The sequence below is a fragment of the Tyto alba genome, unplaced genomic scaffold (genome assembly GCF_018691265.1).
Source record: "Tyto alba isolate M040663 unplaced genomic scaffold, T.alba_DEE_v4.0 Super-Scaffold_14, whole genome shotgun sequence".
Lineage (NCBI taxonomy): Eukaryota > Metazoa > Chordata > Aves > Strigiformes > Tytonidae > Tyto > Tyto alba.
Genome location: NW_024881276.1, coordinates 42,018,893 through 42,037,734, shown reverse-complemented (window position 1 = coordinate 42,037,734; position 18,842 = coordinate 42,018,893). Strand labels below are relative to the sequence as shown.

Sequence of the window (18,842 nt, the reverse complement as noted above, 5' to 3'; positions counted from 1 at the left end):
TCTTCCGACTGGTACAGACAGCTGTGAAGAAAATTTAATTAATTCTGATTTGTCCCAAAGAAAGAATTGTATGAACTACTACATCTGAAATGTGGGTTTATTTTATTGCCTTTGTTTCCTGGCAGTAAGGTCAACAAGAAATGTGGAACTTTATTGTTTTGTATGGGACCATTTATTCCACTACACACTAAATGTTTTATTTTTTAACAGAGCTATTGCCTGCAGTTTACTCCTTTGTCTATCACCACTGTAGTTATCACCTACAGTTAATTTCCACATTAAATATTTTTGTGATTTCTCTGCACCAAAGGATAAGCCTCATCTAACTACATTTTACAAAGTGAATCTCCATATTTGGAGATTTTGTCTTTATCATGTGCAAGTTTTGATCTAAGCCTAAAGCACTAAGGCAATCAGTGCTGAAGAATGACTAAAAATGGTTTCTTTATTCCACTCCTCACTGAATAGATAGTTTCCATTATCTCCCTCAACATCTTCACTCTATCAATTTGACAGGGGCATGTGGTTCTACACTCCACTGCCTTCACTCTAGAACTGTATACAGCTTTTCTATCTTTCTAATATAGAAGCAAAATGATAAATTATAAAGTCTAGTGAAAACTTGTTGTCTCCCATCGTGTCATCTTCCTTTTCTTTTAACTGCTCTATATTTATTAAAATATATATATTAGAGTAAATACCCAGTGTCAGTCAAAACATATATGCATGAAATACAAAAGGTTATTTGGACAACCAGAAAAAGAAATCATTACAGCACAGTAAGTGATAAACTAGTTAAGTCAGTATGTAAGGCATCCGTGACAAAATTTATACTACATTATTCTAGTGTTTTTTGACTGATCATTGTACCTTCAAAACATTTATCTTACAGAGAAGCATTATTTAAGATGCATTGCTCAAAGCTAATTGGAGCAAAATCACAAACAGAAAAATGTTCATTCAGCTAAACAGGATTTTGTCTTACTAAGGCTTGATAACACCCTGCTAATTATAAAAGCAAAATCTACCAAACATCCAGGAAAGCACTCAAACTGACAACAGTATAAAAAAGGGAGTTCCCTGCCTTCACCCAGGTGGTTCCAGCAAAACTGATGCTCCCCTGGATTGTGGTGTTTGGTCCTTCCTAAAATGAGCTCTAATTTACCTAATAAGGATCCTGTTTCTGCAGGGACCCAAGATATCAGTCATGGTCTTTTTTACTATTGTTTTCTCCTTACTGTCCCATTACATTTCTGGGTTTCAGGCTTTAATGGAGACAAAGTTCATTGTAGAGTGCTGATGAGCTGTGTTATTATCTGGTTACATGTCCTGTCGATCCTTTCAAACCCATCACCTTTTACGTGTTTGTTCATTAGGAGTCCCTTGAGGACTTAAGTTTACCAAATCAAAGTTTGTCCAAACAAAAAAATTATACTTCTTCACATTTTTTTTATTCATAATAGCTCACAAATTTTAATTGTACACCTTGATATTAAGAAATCTGGTGAAGTTCTGGGGGAGCATGTGGCTCTAACCCACTTCAGGTTTCACTGGGCAACAGAAAAGGAAGGAACAAGGTGAAGGCTTGACCAAATACTGTACTGAAAAGTAGAGCTGTGAATCTTTCCTACCACTCACCTCTCCTTCACCACGACATTCCCTCATTCCAACCTCCCCTGCTTTCTCCTTTCACACCTCAGGAGCTGCCAGTCCTATAAACACACAGCAGCTTTAGCAGGACATGGCACTGTGTTAAACCACTGCAACAACAGCCACAGGCAGGCAGTGTTATGAGAGCACGTTATCCGTCTCCAGCCTCTCGCTCCCCCACTCATTTTTGCAAATGAGAAGCTGCTGCTATAATTACTCCAGGTTGGACTGTAGAAAAAAGCAACAAGGAGTAAAAGACTAGATGCTGTCAGACAGTGGCAATATAGGCCCAGGATTAGCACTGCAATTATCTCAAATCTGCAGTGACAATCAAAATTATTAGGTGGTAATAAAACATACTTTTAGAATTATGATACTACAGTGTTATTGCTGTGTTGCCCAGTGCTTTCTTAAATGGTCAATAAAACAGAGCTCTCTATATTAAATTATCTCCCTAAATGTGAACTAAATTTATATCAACTTCCACTGTCTCATTATAAAAGCTAAATAAATGTAGCACAAGCCTCCTTCTCTTGCTCTATGTTCTATCAAGAAATTCTACAAGTACTAGTTTTCAGACAGACAACAGAGTTCAGAAACTCAATTTTTCTAATATTCTCCAGATATCTTCTACAGAAATCCAACTGAAATCTTGCCTGGTTATGTTGAAGAACATAGTCAATGTCTGATATATGGAATAAGGTGTTTCTCATAATGTTATAAATAAACAGATGGAGTTTAAGTTCATTTTTGCTATCATCATTGTTTTCAATAAAAGTGTTCGGTACATCTATGTCTTATATTTTTCATATCAAACACAGGACTTATTTGGTAGAGTTACTTCTTCAAAAACTAATACAATCTAAATTTATATTAATTTAAAAATATATATAACTGAGCTTCAAAATGTAGGTTTGACTCAGAAAATAAAAAATAAAATTGTTTGTATAACAAAACACAACAAAGCTCATCAATAAAACTTTTTTCCTCCATGGGAAATTATTTGTTTAACAGGGCTAGTGGTCCTAGAGGTGGATACTAGCCCTGTTTTGTTTTCTTCATTGGGCTTTATTTCTGGAACACCATCATCAAATACCAGGTTACGATGAAAAGTTGTTTCAGTGCCCCAGTGTGCTGATCACATTCTTTTATTGAGCTCCCTGCCCTTTCCTACCTATCCTTCCTCCCTCTCATCTTCAAATAAGAAGTACAGCTTGATCTTTTCCTTGATCTTTCTGTAAAAAGCAATCTATATTATTGACCTCTAAGAAGCTGCTAGCAATTAAATTTCCCAAGGGGCTGCCAGAATGAAGCAATGTTAGATGATTCAGGAATTGCAAGTATTCTAGGGACTGTGAAGTTTTATGAATAAAACTTCTTAAGCTGGTACAGGAAGAGAGTTACTCAATGGTGCTCGTCTCCAAATTACCTTCCCCTACAAATCAGACTACTGCTCTCAGTTTTGCAAGCTGTCACCCCATTCTGGAGGAGTCCTTAATTCCTGCAGGCACTACTCCTCTGTCAAAATTTCCACTGCTCATAAAAGCTTTGTATGTCTCAAATAGCAGCCATCTCCTACAGACTTATAGTGATTAGAAGTTTTCCTTTGTCTTTCATACTGATGAAAATCTGGATTGCTAAAAAAGAATGCCAATACATGAGTCTCAGAAACAGAGTAGAGAGATCATTCTCATTGTTCGGTAAAAACACTAGTTATTCTTTAGAAAGAAGGCTCTCAAACACTTTATTAAGTTTTACTGGAAAGTCTTATTTATACTCTTACAACATCTTCTTTATGAACAGTCAATTATAATATAGTACATATTAGGAGCTTAAAACTACCGTTCAGTAGCCATCAGAGGTAAATACTTCTTGAAAAGTTTCTCACTTGAAAATTAATTTCCCTACATAGCCAAGCTTTGCTACTCTTTAATAAATTACTCCAGAAAAATAATATTCATTTGGTTTGTTTTCCCATCTTGTGAGGGCAGGCATCAGTCTTGGGGCCAGACCACTTTTCAGATGAATCCTTTTGTTGTATCTCTGACATTTTACAAGACATTTTTCCAAACAATTTTATCTGCCAAAGACTATAACAAAGCCTATTCAGGAAATAGAGTCAGCAGACCTCAGGCTGTCCTAATATCCCCTTTTTTTTTGATAGACTGAACCATAGGCACCTGCGGTGTAATGACCTTGATACTGACAGACTCCCCAGGCACCTAGAATCTATAAATCAGAGGGACCTTTTGTCTTTGAAGTAACTTACTTTGATATGATTAGGGAAAAAGTGGTGAAGTGTATTTTCAGCCATCAGCACACAGGTCCTTTTGTGAGCATTGCAAATAATGCAACAGTTCTTAGAATATTATTCTTAAGTCACTAAGAAGTCTCTGCCATATATTCATATATAAAATTTTAGTTACAGATGGATGTGTCAAACTGGATGTTTGGTTTTTGCCTACATGTTAAAGGAAGAGATCTGCAAGCAATTGCAGCCGTCACTGTTTGCTGAAGAGACCTCCCTTGGTGTAGTGAATGGAAGTGATTTACAGAAGGAAGCCAGTTGGTAAGAAGCATTTTAAGAAAATAAGAATTCCATTCATGCAGTGGACAGCAATTCTTTAATGCGATGGAGTGGAAGTACAACTGCTGAATTTTGCATTAGAATTTTTTTCTTCAATCTTTTCAATATAGCATTTGCAAAACCATCAAACTTCCTTCTCTTTCTCCTTTATTTAAAAAAACAAACAACAAAACAGCAACAAACAATTTCACATTAGGAGTGAAAAAAGAGACTAAAAAAAATCCTTCAAAAAATAGACTTCATGTTCTTCATTATGTGTATGTACATAACATGTACATATTCTCAAAAGTAAAAATGAAAGAAAAAAACACACCTGAAGGTCCTTCTATCAGTGATGGACAGGCTAAACTTGACAATTATATGAATTAAGAATATCAGTTTCCCTCACATTTCCAAATCTAGTGGAATTGCTAAGTAAAAAGATATCAGAAAGCCATCTGAGACTTTCCAGTGAGAGTTGGCGGTTATATATTCAGAACAGAATACAGGAGCATGAAAATGCATAGGAAACATTTATACAAAATTTAAGAATCAATCATGTGATGGTCGCACTCAAAGACTTGCAGTCAATGGCTGATGTCCGAGTGGAGACCACTGACAAGTAGAGTTCCTCAGGGGTCAGTACTGAGACCAGCACAGCTTAACAACTTTGTTGACGGCACGGACAATGGGACTGAACGCACCCTCAGTGGCGCAGGCGACACGCTGGAGGGAAAGGATGTCATCCAGAGGGACCTGGACAGGCTTTGGGACTGGGCCCATGAAAACCTCATGAAGTTCAACAAGGTAGAGTACAAGGTCCTGCACATGGGTCAGGGCAATCCCAAGCACAAATACAGGCTGGGCAATGAGTGGATTGAGAGTAGCCCTGCAGAGAAGGACAAGGGCACATTAGTGGATGGAAAACTGACTGTGAGCCAGCAATGTGCACTTGCAGCACAGAAAAGCAACTGTTTCCTGGGCTGCTTCAAGAGAACTGTGACCAGCAGGTCGAGAGAGGGGATCCTCCCCCTCTGCACTGCTCTGGTGAGACCCCACCTGCAGTGCTGCAGTACAACTCTGGAGCCCCCAGTATAAGAAGGGCATAAACCTGCTCAAGTGGGTCCAGGGGAGGCCACAAAGATGATCAGGAGGCTGGAGCACCTCCCCTCTGAGGCCAGGCTGAGAGAGTTGGGGTTGTTCAGCCTGGAGAAGAGAAGGCTCCAGGGAGACTTTACAGCAGCCTGCCAGTGCTTAAAGGGGGCTGCAGGGAAGGTGGGGAGGGACTCTTTGTCAGGGAGTATAGTAATAGGATGAGGGGTGACAGTTTTAAACTTACAGAGGGCAGATTTAGATTAGATAGAAGGAAGAAATTCTTTCTTGTGAGTGTGGTGAGACACTGGCCCAGGTTGCCCAGAGCAGCTGTGGCTGCCCCCTCCCTGGAAGGGTTCAAGGCCAGGTTAGACGGGGCTGGGAGCAACCTGGGCTGGGGGAAGGTGTCTCTGCCCATGGCAGGGGGCTTGGGACTAGATGGCCTTTAAAGTCCCTTCTAACCCAAACCATTCTATGATTCTATGTCTTGACTATACAAAGAATATTCAATGTCTTACAACTAGTCTACTTTCATTATAAAAAAATCCCAATATATAAAATATATATATATATATATATATATATATATATATATAAAGCCAGAAGACCAGAAACAAACATCTGAAAAATCTCCTGACATTACCAACTGGATGTTTTGCACATTGTGAAGCTGGCATTTTATACTAGATTTAAACAGAAAAAATTACTCCACACTGGCATCAATGAAAACAGAACTAAAATTAGAAAGAAATACAAACCTTCTTGCTAGTCAGACAGCTTTGGGGTTTTGAGGAACAACTGTTCTACCTTTGGCACTTCTGTCCTAGTCCAGATCAAATATACCATAGAGAGGAATACAGAGGTTTTCAAAGCACTTGAAGCTTCTATTGATTTATGCTGCTTTCTGAAAATAATCTGGAGTTTGACACCAGCATTTTTGCCCTTTCTTATATTTTCCTTGATTTATTTCTTTTCTTCCTTTTTTTTTTTTTTTTTCTTAAAAAAAAAACCAAAAACTTTTCATTCTTTGACTATTTTTCTGAAAAGGGTTTTGGTTTAGTTAGTCAAGACTTCCTATTGCAACTCTGTTGTGAGTCAATGAACAAAAAGCCCAGCAAACTTAATGATCAAGGGCACAGAATGATGAAGTCTGGCACAGCTAATACTGGAAATACTGAAAACTTACTGTACCAGATGCTCAGTACTGACTCTGGTCATTTCAGCACAGTTATTTGGATTTACTAGGAGCCATACCGTGATATGAAGAACAACAATCAGACAACCTATTAACTCAGCTACAAAGGTGGTAATCACTAGTAATGCAGCAGCCGTTTTAAAGAACTACATATACTGCGAAAGAAATAATTAGTCTGTACCCTAAACCAGAATGATCTTGGCAAGTGTGTGCCTTGGATTTTAGTGGGTAGTAAAATCCATATGCTAAGTTTTTGCTATTCTAGCACAACATCTGCAAATATATCAGTGTATAAAAGGTACATTTTCTAGTATTACTCTGTTACTTTTTATGAATTTGTTTTATTTTACCTTCAAGGAAACAAAATTATTCCTCAGAAGCAGCAGTAATAAAAATTTTTAGTTCCTTTTAACTAACTTTATTCCATACAAAAGACCTTCAAGTAAGGCTTCTCTTAAAGAACAATCAAAATCAGAAAATTATCACCTCTACATCCAAAATAGGAGAAACTTTTCAAATTAGACTGACTTGTCAAGTGTCCTAATATTTTTGCTGCAGCTTAAATAATTATTTTAATAAATAATAAAAAAAAAAGTGTAATGGTTGTTGCCATTGGATCTAGCAAGTTAAAATCACTTTTAGCTTCTTAATTATTTAGTTTTAAAATGGTTAAAACTTCAGCACTACTTAATCCATTACATAAGTGTAATATTATACAGCTTTATTCTGTACTGTGAGTCACTTCTGCCCTCAAAGAACAAGAGACTTTCTTACCATAAGATCAAAGTCTCAATTACTTTTTCATAATATCCAGTGAAGCTACAAAGCAGTCAAGAAAATAAAGCTAACATCTATAGAAAAGGAGAAAGGAAAATTAATGTTTGCAGTGAGAACAATGAGGAATAAATAGTAAGAAGAGAATTGTTACAAAGGCTAAAGGATGATGAAGTGGAAAGAAGCAAATCAGAAAGCTAGAAAAGAATGTCAGATTTTGCAGAGAAAATAGAGCAAAAGCAGAGAATATGTTCAGTCAAATATAATTTTCCTATTAAGGGTTCACACTGATAGATTATGTACCCAGGATTAAGAAGATACAGCATATGACAAGAAAGCATAATTTCATTATATAAATTTATAATACTGTATCAAACACAGTCATTTTAAGGACAAAAAAGAAATAGTAAATGTCTAATGAAGAGGAATTAAATAGTCTGTAACTAGCATAATTTACCTTACAAAGAGGAGTAATACTAATTCACTTAGAAAAGCGCCCCTTCCAACCAATATGAGTTAAGTATACAAAGTATAATCATACAAAATACTAACAAACAAGATACCCACATGGTCAGCCACTTAGCTTTTTGCATTTATTTCCCATAAAAACCTCAGAAGTTTCTTATGCTGAATCCAGTTCAGTAAATGCATCTGACTGAGTTCAAAACAATTTGCCTGAATATATTTACAATCAGAGGGTAACGTTTTATTAATAAACCATATACAGTATCATCAAAAAGGGCATTAGTTTTCATTCTGTTTAATGGACTATATTAGAGAGACCACATTCATGTCTGAAACCTGTTATTATTTCCCTAAAATAGAAGAAAGTGAAATGATCCTATTCATCCAGCTTGTTTAGTAGGGGAAAAAAAAAAAAAAAAAAAAGTCAGTAAAACCACCAAACACAAAAACATGAAAAAGAAAAAAAAAAAAAAAAAAGGGAAAAAAAACCCCAAACCAAACAAACAAACAAAAAAAAACACAAAAAAAAACCAAGCAAACCTATATCAAAGAAAAGTTCTGAACAGGTCTGTTACACATAAATAAAAGGTGTAGGCCTCTCATTTTTCTTAATTTTGTATAGAGATTTTAACTTTTCTCCTTTCCTGGAAGCTACATAGACCTAAACAACAACTTACATAGCAACACAGATATGTCATTGATTTGAGGATAAATTAAAGCTCATCTCATTGACTATGGTTTTACAGACATTCTTACTAGACAGACTTTAAGTAGGTATTTAGGATAAGACACTAACTATCTAACTGCCTGTTACAAGAGATTATGTATAAGAAATCAGGGACCTGGCAATGACACCAAACAGAATTAAGTTGCTTATAGTTTTCTACTTCTAGTTCATGGTTGTAAGCCTGGAAAAAATAAATCCAAAAGTCTAAGGTATATAATCATAAATTCTATTGTAAAAAAGTTAAGAGGTATACAATACTGGACACACTGTATTTATAGTACGTAGAATAAGAAAAGAAAGCTCCATGTAGAATTTTACTAGAGTTGTTGAAATGTGAGAGTTGAATAAATCATGAATTTTCCAGAAAAATAAAACAAAACAAAAAACTTGTCAGAAGAAAAAGTACCATTTATCAAAGTCTAATTATTTTTACTGTTATTAGTATTATTTTGGAAAACATAACAGTTCAGAAGATATTTCTCTAATCCAAACTAGATATGGCCAATCTCTGGCCAAAAGAACTGAGAACACTAGACCACACCAATATTAACAGAACACTGTTTATGATCTTCATCTTGCATTTAGAACCACCATGTTTTGGCTCCTCCTCTGTTTGACATAGAAGCAGCACTTGAATCTCAGGTCTTCATATACACCAAGTTGCCTCTTACCACTGGCTGTTCTCTGGAAAGCCTCTTTGTTTCATGTTGAAGCACTTGGCCCTTTCTAAAATAATAAGTCTTAAAGTTGCCACAGGCAGTGTAAACAATGAAATTACTAAGTTAGTTATCTATTCCACCTTTCTGCATGGCTTCACACATTTCTAACTATTTATACAAGAAAAGAGGAGACTGACAGAAAGTTCTGGCCAGACATAAACAGAATAAGTCTTCTCTCATTCCTTGCAGAAGAGATGAATTTGCATTTCCTTCCTTTTCAAAGACAGTAACTACATGATCCATATTTAGTAAGTAAGGCATGGGAGGCAGGTAAGAAAGAAGAAAATGGGTAGTTGAGAAGGAAGAAAAGGAGCTTCCCTAGATGAAAACTATAACATAGCAGAACAGAAAGAGCCTGGAGTGAGGAATGTGGAGAGAAACAATAGCTCACTCACAAAAGTCACCATCACTCAAACGGGCACCTAACTAGCACAGTTCTGTAAATCAGCCAGTTTTGTTTTGTACTTGTCTCCACTGAAAAAATAAATGACCGTCATGCAAAAGAGCATCTAGGCAGCCAGAGTGGCTGCCCAAACTGGCAGCTTCATAAACTAGTAGTTTTCATTCCATCTCAACTCCTGCATAGTACAAACTAGACCAGAGTTTATCTGCAAGACCAGCAAGCAGCTTCAATTCAAGATACTATGTTTCAGATCAACTGATCAGCTGAGTTTCCTGAGCTAACCCAGGTAGGTTACCTTCTGTCTTTTGGAAGATTCATATCTTCTGAACTCAAAAAACTCCAAAGATTTTTACTTATTTTATTCCTTTAACATCAAATTAAGAGTAAATACCATCTCAGTGAGTTCATATTCCCTCCCTGCCTTCTCCTTATAATCATCTTACTCCTGCACAGCACTGTATCTTGCAAGCTGAATAGAGGATAGTATATTTTGTTTATATTGAAAGTCACATAGCATATTTTCAGTGCTATAAGTAATAAAACAAAAACATAGCAAGATGTTCAATTAAATTGTGGATCATAGACAAAGTACATCGTGCCCCTAGCAACAGATTCCATTCACTGCATAGAAATATGCTGTAGACATGACAAATTTTTGTGAAGATTCTCTTAATAATTACTCTGCTTAATGCAGGCTGTCATTACATAGTAGCTTTGATATGGAAAAATATTTAGTGTCATATACCTATGTGCAAAGCTTCTAGCAATAAACATGAACTCTTTCAGCAGAGCTATCATAAACTCCATTCTGTGCATTTTCCTCTTTAAACTTGAACTCTGCGTGCTCTTTGCCCCTGCCTGGCCCACTTGGCCAAACAGCTGCAGCTCATCCCATGCTGCTGGCCAGAATCCACCTCACAGGGTAGCGGCTCACAAAGACTACCCCAGAGCGTGGCAGCTTGCATTCCCAGCTCACGAGGTATGCAGAGCTGCCTCACTCCATTTTATATGGGGCAGTTAACCTCTTGGCTTAAGCTTCTCCTTTCGCCCCTCCTCTGCGCTTTTACCCTCAAGCACTGTCCCATCCAGCCCCACTGCCCATTCCTGTTCCTAACCCAGCTGCTGATGCTCTTCCAGCCTCACTTGCTCCCATTCCTAATGCTGCTGTTATGGACTTCCCAGATGTGCAGGCTTGAGCCTTGTCCATCAGCTGATGCATATGCATTTTCAGTTGCTACTGCCTCCACTTCAGATCTTCAGCTGAACTAAATGATTCTTCCTCAAGTCATCTGCTTAATAGCAGATAATTTGCACAGGAAAGCTTCAATAAAACAGTTTTTTGCACACACACAAACAGGTAGTATATATCTTATTTAAATGCAGTCTCTGTGCCACTTAACTTGCCACTGTAAAGGCTAACTTGTCACCTTTCAATGGGACGCTACAAAACTATCTGAAATTTGAGGTGCATTAATCTACACTGTGAATTACTGTTGATACTAGTTTCTATCTAGCATACACAGAAGATTTATCAAGTTAATAAAAAAGAATTCAGAGAATAAAATCACTCTCAATACACAGCCAGCAATTGATATGAACAAAATCTGTGGTTTTAAGCACATTACACAGACCTTCTTCTGAGTACACAGATATTACCAAAAAGAAAACAATAGAAAAGCTTCTGTATATGGATGCTAAAGATATTTCCATAACTGGTGCCAAGAATGGTCCCCTACAAAGTATATAAATAGACAAATTTCAAATTGATCTTAGTTTCATAAGATTTGCAGATATTATTGAATAAATAATTTGATTTGTAATTGACGAGATCTCAAAAGTGCTCCACAAGTAGTACCTGCATGTACAAGAAACTTAAATCTATCAACTCTAAACCACTAGAATTCCTATTTTATTGTCTCACTTTGAAGTACAATGCAGATATTCTGAAGGATTTACTTAGCCTAGGAATAAAAGGGAGAAAAATGGCCATTGTTTTAAATAAGGAATTCATATTTGTCTGGAAGGAAAAAAAAAATATCCCCCCAAAACCCAACCCCCCCAAAAAACACCAAAAAACAGCTCCAAGAAGAAAAAAGTGACAGTTTATCAAAATACTGGACTATTTATTTCTTTATTTTTTTCTGCCTTCAACCAGAATAAACCAAGGCACAGTCACAGTACTCAAAGTCTACTAAATTCAAATTTCATCTCAAACTGGGGTAAATAATTATTAAAATTACTTGAAGTTGAGGGAAAATCCATTATCAAGCTATATTTTAAACACACTTTTTTCATTAGACATATTCCTGACTGCTTAAATTGTTGAAATTTTGTAGTTTGGCTGTACCTTGATTTCATAGCTGCAGTAGAGACAGCATGAATGCAATGCCTCTGTTTTTTGATAGGATATAATGCCTGCTTTTGTGTCAGCTGAATTTTAAACCTGTTCATGAAAAGATTTGGGAAGTTGCTCCTGTTTTCAGAGTTATTTTTAGATTCAGGCAGTTTATGGTTCAATTAACTCCATGAGACAATCTCAAAAAGGCTGGGGGTGAAGACAGAGGAAGAGCTGTAAGATGGAAGAACCAATATGCTCTGATTTGTTCTTATAGAATTGAAGATTTAATCAGTTTTAACTATTAATCAAGTTTTATGTGAACCAAAAAGAAATACCAACCTGGCTATAAAAATGGAAGTTGCAACTTTCTTTTTTTTTTTTTCTTTTTTTTAAAAAATAAAAAATAACAGTTCAATAAAATGTCTCCAAAATTTACAAAAGCAAGTGTTTTCCATTACTGCTGTAGTTAGTAACAGAAACCTGCTCAAAGAAAGATATGAGGAATAATTTTAACATATAAACAAAGCTGATGTAACTAATAAAGATGTAAGAATTTGTCATTCCTGTAGTAATGTTTTAAAGTAGCTATGATTTTAAAATATAATCCATTTTATGTACAGAATTCTATAATTAGAAAACACACTGTATCCCTCAAGACCTTTCATAGAATTACTTAATCAGGTAGTAATAAAAATGGTATTTATATTTTCAAACTGATTTGTTCCTAATACTGTTTATTAACATATCTAAATTAAATGTCACTTGCTTTTTTTTTGCTTTTGAGCTTCAAGAAATGCAATTCAGATTATTTCCATAGAACATATAAGAAGAATACAACCTATTCTACATTCAAGAGATGTAAGTCACCAACATTTGGGGACTATTCTTACACTGTCAGAGGCTTCCCCAATAGTGAATTAATTCTGCCATAAAAATGTCAGATACTACCGATCAAGGAAGGAACTGTTTTTTGTATTCCATATTAATTTTCTTTTCCCTGGACTAACTTTTTCAAATCTAAGTTTCTAGATAGAATCCAACTTAGTCTTTAAATTCATGACCTCAGTATTTCCTCTTGTGTATCTGATTTAAGCTTCTTTGTATATAACGATACATGCAACTGTGAACAGTTCCCAACATCAGAACTGATACAGGGAGGAGACAATAAACTAAATTTCAGTTACTTCATTTGGTAGATTTACATATACAGGTAGTTGGAAATGAGTATAAAATACCTCTGAAGTCTACAAACTACAGTCAGATCTGAATAAAGTTTGGTTCAAACACTAGTCTATACATTGTAGCTACTATCTAAGGAATTACAGAATGAAAATAATACAATACTGAAAAATTTCATACTGTGTGAATTTCTGACCCTCGAAAGCAAGATTTTAATTCACTTCCATGAGGCTTATCACTTTATTCTCTGGATTTCAAATGAAATAAATGGTCTGAGATTTGATAGGACAAGTTTTTAAAAACAAGGTTTTCAAATGAGAGAAAAATATTTCTTATTGTTTTCACAAAACATTTGAACTTCAAGTGTGTTTTAATAGTTCTTGAAAAGTTTATTTGCTATCTAAGAATATAAAACCAGACATACCTAAACACACAAAATATCTATCTCACCTTCCCTCCATCTTTTGTAGAGATTGGTTTTTAACATTTAAAGTATAACAGATTAATCACAGAGTATTTAACTAGCATTTAAATAAATACCATTTTATGTGAAGTCAGAACTGCGATTTTTAAAGGCTTAAACTGTTTTAATGTAATTATGTAAAGCTGTGTTTCTATTAATTTCAATTTCTGACTGATATGAAAGCCATTTCCAATTGAAGCCACTGTGGACACTGGAGTTGCTGGTAATATTGTATAATGCATTCCAGTAGGGCCAGGATTACCACAAAAGCTTATAGTTCTAGTTTTTCTGATCATACACCCAGTGGTTGATAAAGTATATGCAGTATAAGTCAATCATTCTGTTTAAAAGTCTTTTGGATTTTTTGTTTGGTTGTGGTTTTTTTGTTTTTGTTTTTGTTTTTTTTTTCCAGCTATAACAAACATATGAAAGATGAAAGACATAACTAAGGAGTAAATAACAACTAGGGAGTAATATACCACAAACAAAAATTTTCCTAACAACTTCTGCAGAACCAACATTACCCCAAAGCATAATGTAGACCATTTACCAAATTCAAAATACAAGACGTATTCATAAATGTAGTTACCACAACCACAAAACAGTTTTCTAAATCTGTGAAATAATTTCATAAAATAATTTCCACAACTGTGAATTTTAGTCTACTTCCATATATACTTGCTCCTTTTGAAACCAAAACACTTTCACATCTACAAACTTTTCGAAGTTTGAAACTCTACCCTAAATATATCATTTAAATGACAAAAAGCCAGAACAGTCAGAAAACTCTATGAAACTGAGTAACGCTTACCATCCAAGCTTCTCCATATAAAAGACCTTTTCAAATCTGTTGCAGGTTTTTACACGGTGTTAATATAGTACCCAGTTATGACACTGATTAAAAACACCACTGCAGAAGCTATTACCAATTATTCGTTTTTGTTTATGGCTAACAAATAAACAATGGAAACAACAAAAAACTCCAAACAAAAAAACATGTAATATTTTTCCTACTTACCCACAGCATACTACAGAAAAGCATTAAGCATACTTGACAACCAGGAATTCTGTTAACCTTCAGTTACTCACCTAGGAAAAAGAAGAAAATGGATTAGCGCTCTTTGTACGGGGAGGAAGAAGACAGTATTAATTTGTAAGTTATGCAATAAGCTTATATGTTTATGAAATTGTTGAAATAAAATAGTTTATCTTTAAATCCATGCTAAAAGGAAGAAATTGGAAATATTTCATAGAGTGAAGTGGATCACAAAACAGCAGTTAGGTAGAAGTTGCATTTGTGTTAAATCCAACCAGTTCGTTCATCTGTAGCGCTGATACAATACTGTTCTGCTACCACAAGGAGTCTCAAAATCTTCTAAAACCAAAATGGATAAAGATTCTGTGTTCAGAATACACTGCCTAAAGCAACATTTTTAACAGAACACAGTTACAAAACTAATTAACTTTTGTGACTACCATAATCGCTTTCAGGGTTTCCTGTGAAGCCTTGTGGGAGATCCAAAGTTTTGCCTGATAAAATTAGACAAATTTTCTGAATTGGTGTATTTATATATTTTTATCTTATTCCCTCTTTAACAGAATAGTGAACATACTATGCTTTAGGTAATGCCAAATAAGTATCAACAATGGTATGTTCTAAAGGTTTAATGAATTCAGCATTTGTTATTGGGGAGTGTGAACGGAAAACAATGATGAATATCAGAACAAAAGGTTTCTTCACGAATGTATACATATAAGTCACTTTTGTTAAAAAAAAAAAAAAAAGGCTCAGATCTCAAAAGTTTAAAATTAATAGAAAAAAAAACAATAAAAGCAAATTAAATTACACCTTTACCAAGTAAGCTAATATTTTCCTGTAATACATTAAACAAAAATTGCATTATTTTTAGGAAAGACTATGCCTTTTCAAATTAGGGAGATTTCGCCAATTAATTAAGCTTGCTAAAAATTGAGCATAAATGAAAAAAACCTAACTACTTGCTAGTCCTCTCCATGAGTGAAGAAAGTTTAAAAGCAACATGATTTTTCTACAGTAGCTTTAAAATGGTAATAATATTTTTCACACGTGATTTACTTTGTTTTTTAATGTTGATATAAAAAGTACTTTTAATTACTCAGGCTCTTGAAGGCTGCTAACAGTTGTCATCTTCTGTTAAGATTTTTGTCTGTCTTTCATTACCCAGCCAACACGTACAGTCATGACTTTAAGCAACCTACAATAGAGTTCTTCAGAATATAACTTAGAAAACCCCAAAGCATCCCAGCTATTGTCTCAAGGGTGATAATAGTGACACACTGCTACATTTCAGTTCATGGACAGCCACTGATGCATCTCACAGATCTCACTTTAGTACCCTGAGATCCAGACTGCTTAACTGCCTGTGAGGTGCAAAGACATCCAGACTGAGTGAGTAGGGTACCTAGGTGCTTTGCATAATCCACAAGAACTGTGGTCACTTCTAGTGGTGTAGTAGAGGACTATTAAAACCATTTCTGTTACATACCTGACATTCTTCATTGTACAAATATAAAACCTCAGCTCTTTTACAGAGGTCCTTCAGCAAAAACTTTAAAATATTATAGTGCCTAGAATGTTAGACAGGCTTACTGTGGGAAACCTAATAAAATTTTATATTGCTGCATCTCTTAGATGTCATTGTAAGTTCTTATATGCAACCAAGGTTTAGATGAAGAGTTTTTATTTTATTTTATGTTTTTTCTAGAGTGCAACTGCTTATCTGAACAGGCTTTACACTTTTCTAAAAGGGTATGTGACAGTGCTGTAACAATTTAAAGAATACACAACATTTTTCATAACAGGATTTTAAATACCCCTGCGGAATAATAGCCAGTCTTCACTGTAAAAAAGTTCAAACTGATACATCTCATATTCTAGGACCTAAGTACATGACTGGATGCCTAGACTGAGATCAGTTCCTCCCTGTCTCCCCATTTAAGAAGACTGCAGAAGAAATGTATGGCTGAAGGTCCAAGAAAGTCATTAAGCAAATAAAATGATTATGAGAAGACACACCTGAGCATCTCACTTCAACAGGAAATCCATGTGAGCACAGAACTTGGCCCTATCCGTACTAAGAGAGGATTAATTTCTGCCAGTGGCTGCTGGCTGTGGAACTTTCCTGATGTATCAGGTGACCAACTCCGCACCCATAAATCATCTATTTAATTGTTATAACTTGTTTATTACTACAGGTAAGAAGACCTTCAAATGTGCTCAATACCAGTATAACTGTGATCTCCCCCAGTTTGCATTCCGAAGTAGTAATTTTTTACAAACTGAACAACCAAGGATAAGGCTTACCAAACTTCAGAAAATGTAAAACTCATAGCAGCAGTATAAAAACACTCTCTAGTGAGACAAAGCTCTTTCCTAAGCAGGCAATAGAAAATCAATACCAATAGCATTTAAAATATTTACTTACCATTATTGTGTAGTTTAATGAAATACATCAAATTTCTACTATGAAACCAAACCATGAAGTATATCTCACTACATCCCATTTCCATAAGGACAAACAACAAATAAAAGGCTTGCCAGGTTCTAATATATGCTATACTCTTTTTGTTGCTGTAACATTATTAGAAGGAGCTACTTTTTTATTGTTTTAAATAAGAATCACTCTTTTACAAGCAGCTACTCTACAGAAGTGGAGACCCACAAAACTGCAAATGCTTTCAGCAAGTGCTTCAAATTACATCAGCATCGCAGTGAAAACTCTTCTAAGCAACTACATTTTCCAACGTTATGCTTTTGTGATTTCCCAGTGTCAGACTATTAATATGACAGCAAATTGCAGTCATTAGTCAAAAATAGTGAGTAAAACAGTTAACATGCTTAAAGTGACCTTGAGACTGTCCTGTAAAATATTGATAGCCAAAACAACTGCTGTTTCATGATTGCTCCTAACTAAATGAAATCATACTGCAATTGAAAACTGAACTAAATCTCATTTTAAAAATTTAATTCTACTTTCAAATGTATATGAGTTGCTACTTTCAAATGTATATGGGACTACGTGGGAAATCTGAATATAAGTATGTGTAGCCAGTTAGAAATATACTTAGAATTTAAAGATTATCAATCAAATTTACTATGCTACTGGCACAGTAATTGTATTAGTATAGTATGAAATAACTATGCATTAGAATTCCTGCTAAATAAAGAATTGTCACACAATTATTAACTGGAATACTGTATAAAAGCCTTGTAATTCCAAAGGCCCTAATCAGAAACAGAAATCCTACATTGCTGGGTGAACTTCAGTCTTCTTAACCTATGCTTTTATGTTGGTTGCGTGCCTTAGTGCAAATTTTTTTGGGGGAGGGGGGAAGAGTGTAGAGGAGAGGGGGCTGCAAATGACCAATTTTACTTTTTTACTTTTTTCCTTCTTTCGTGAAGTGAAAAATAGGCAAATTTACTAATAACAACATAAATTTTCAGTAATACAAAAGCGTATTAATGTTATTTTTGAGAGAGGAAAGGTGCATTTCATGACTTCTCTGAAAACTATCCAGAAGTGGCATGAACAGCAATGGCTCCTGCTAACTCAGAGATGATTATTATGCATAGAGCTGTTCTGTTTAGAAGCAGCAAACATACAGCTCTATTGTAATGCAGCACTACTAACATACAGGTAAGGCAAAAAATGCTGAAAAACAGACTTTTTTTTTTTTCCTAACATTCCTTTTTTCCTGCCCCTGTTCTTTTTACCTTGTTCCATTTTCCAGCTTTCCCATCCCCCCTGACACACTCATTGCACTGTAAAAACACCCTCTTTCTTTCAGATACTCACCACCCTACTTTTTGAGTTATCCTCTGAGATTTCATACTCTTCTGGTATTTCCAAACTCTTTCTCTTGATGACAGTGAATTTTTCTCTGCTTTGTATTTTTGGCTGTCTAGCACTTCTCATTGTGTGCCTCATGTTAAGTACTAAGTAAATACTATAATTAGTTTGTCTAATTTCACTGAAGGAAGATACATGTATATTAAATAGCATGCTCTGCTTGGGAATATGTATCTAGGAAGTAAATAGCTTCATTCCCAATTACAGTGGCATTCAGTGGGACTTCTATAGTTATTCTTAATATTGCCATGATGATAAATCCCACTTCCAAAGATACACAATTAGCTTTCAAACAAAAGGACATATGAAGTAGTTTAAACCAAATCCGTCTATTTTCTTCACAGAAAATGAAAATAATTTTACAAAGGTCAGTATTAGAAAT

At 35.1% G+C, this 18,842-nt stretch overlaps 1 protein-coding gene across 3 annotated transcripts in view; it reads right to left on the bottom strand.

The window, feature by feature from the left end:
* CADM2 (cell adhesion molecule 2) overlaps nucleotides 1–18,842 on the bottom strand; it is a 684,646-nt gene that overhangs the window by 542,093 nt on the left and 123,711 nt on the right. The gene's annotated exons all lie outside the window — the stretch shown is intronic.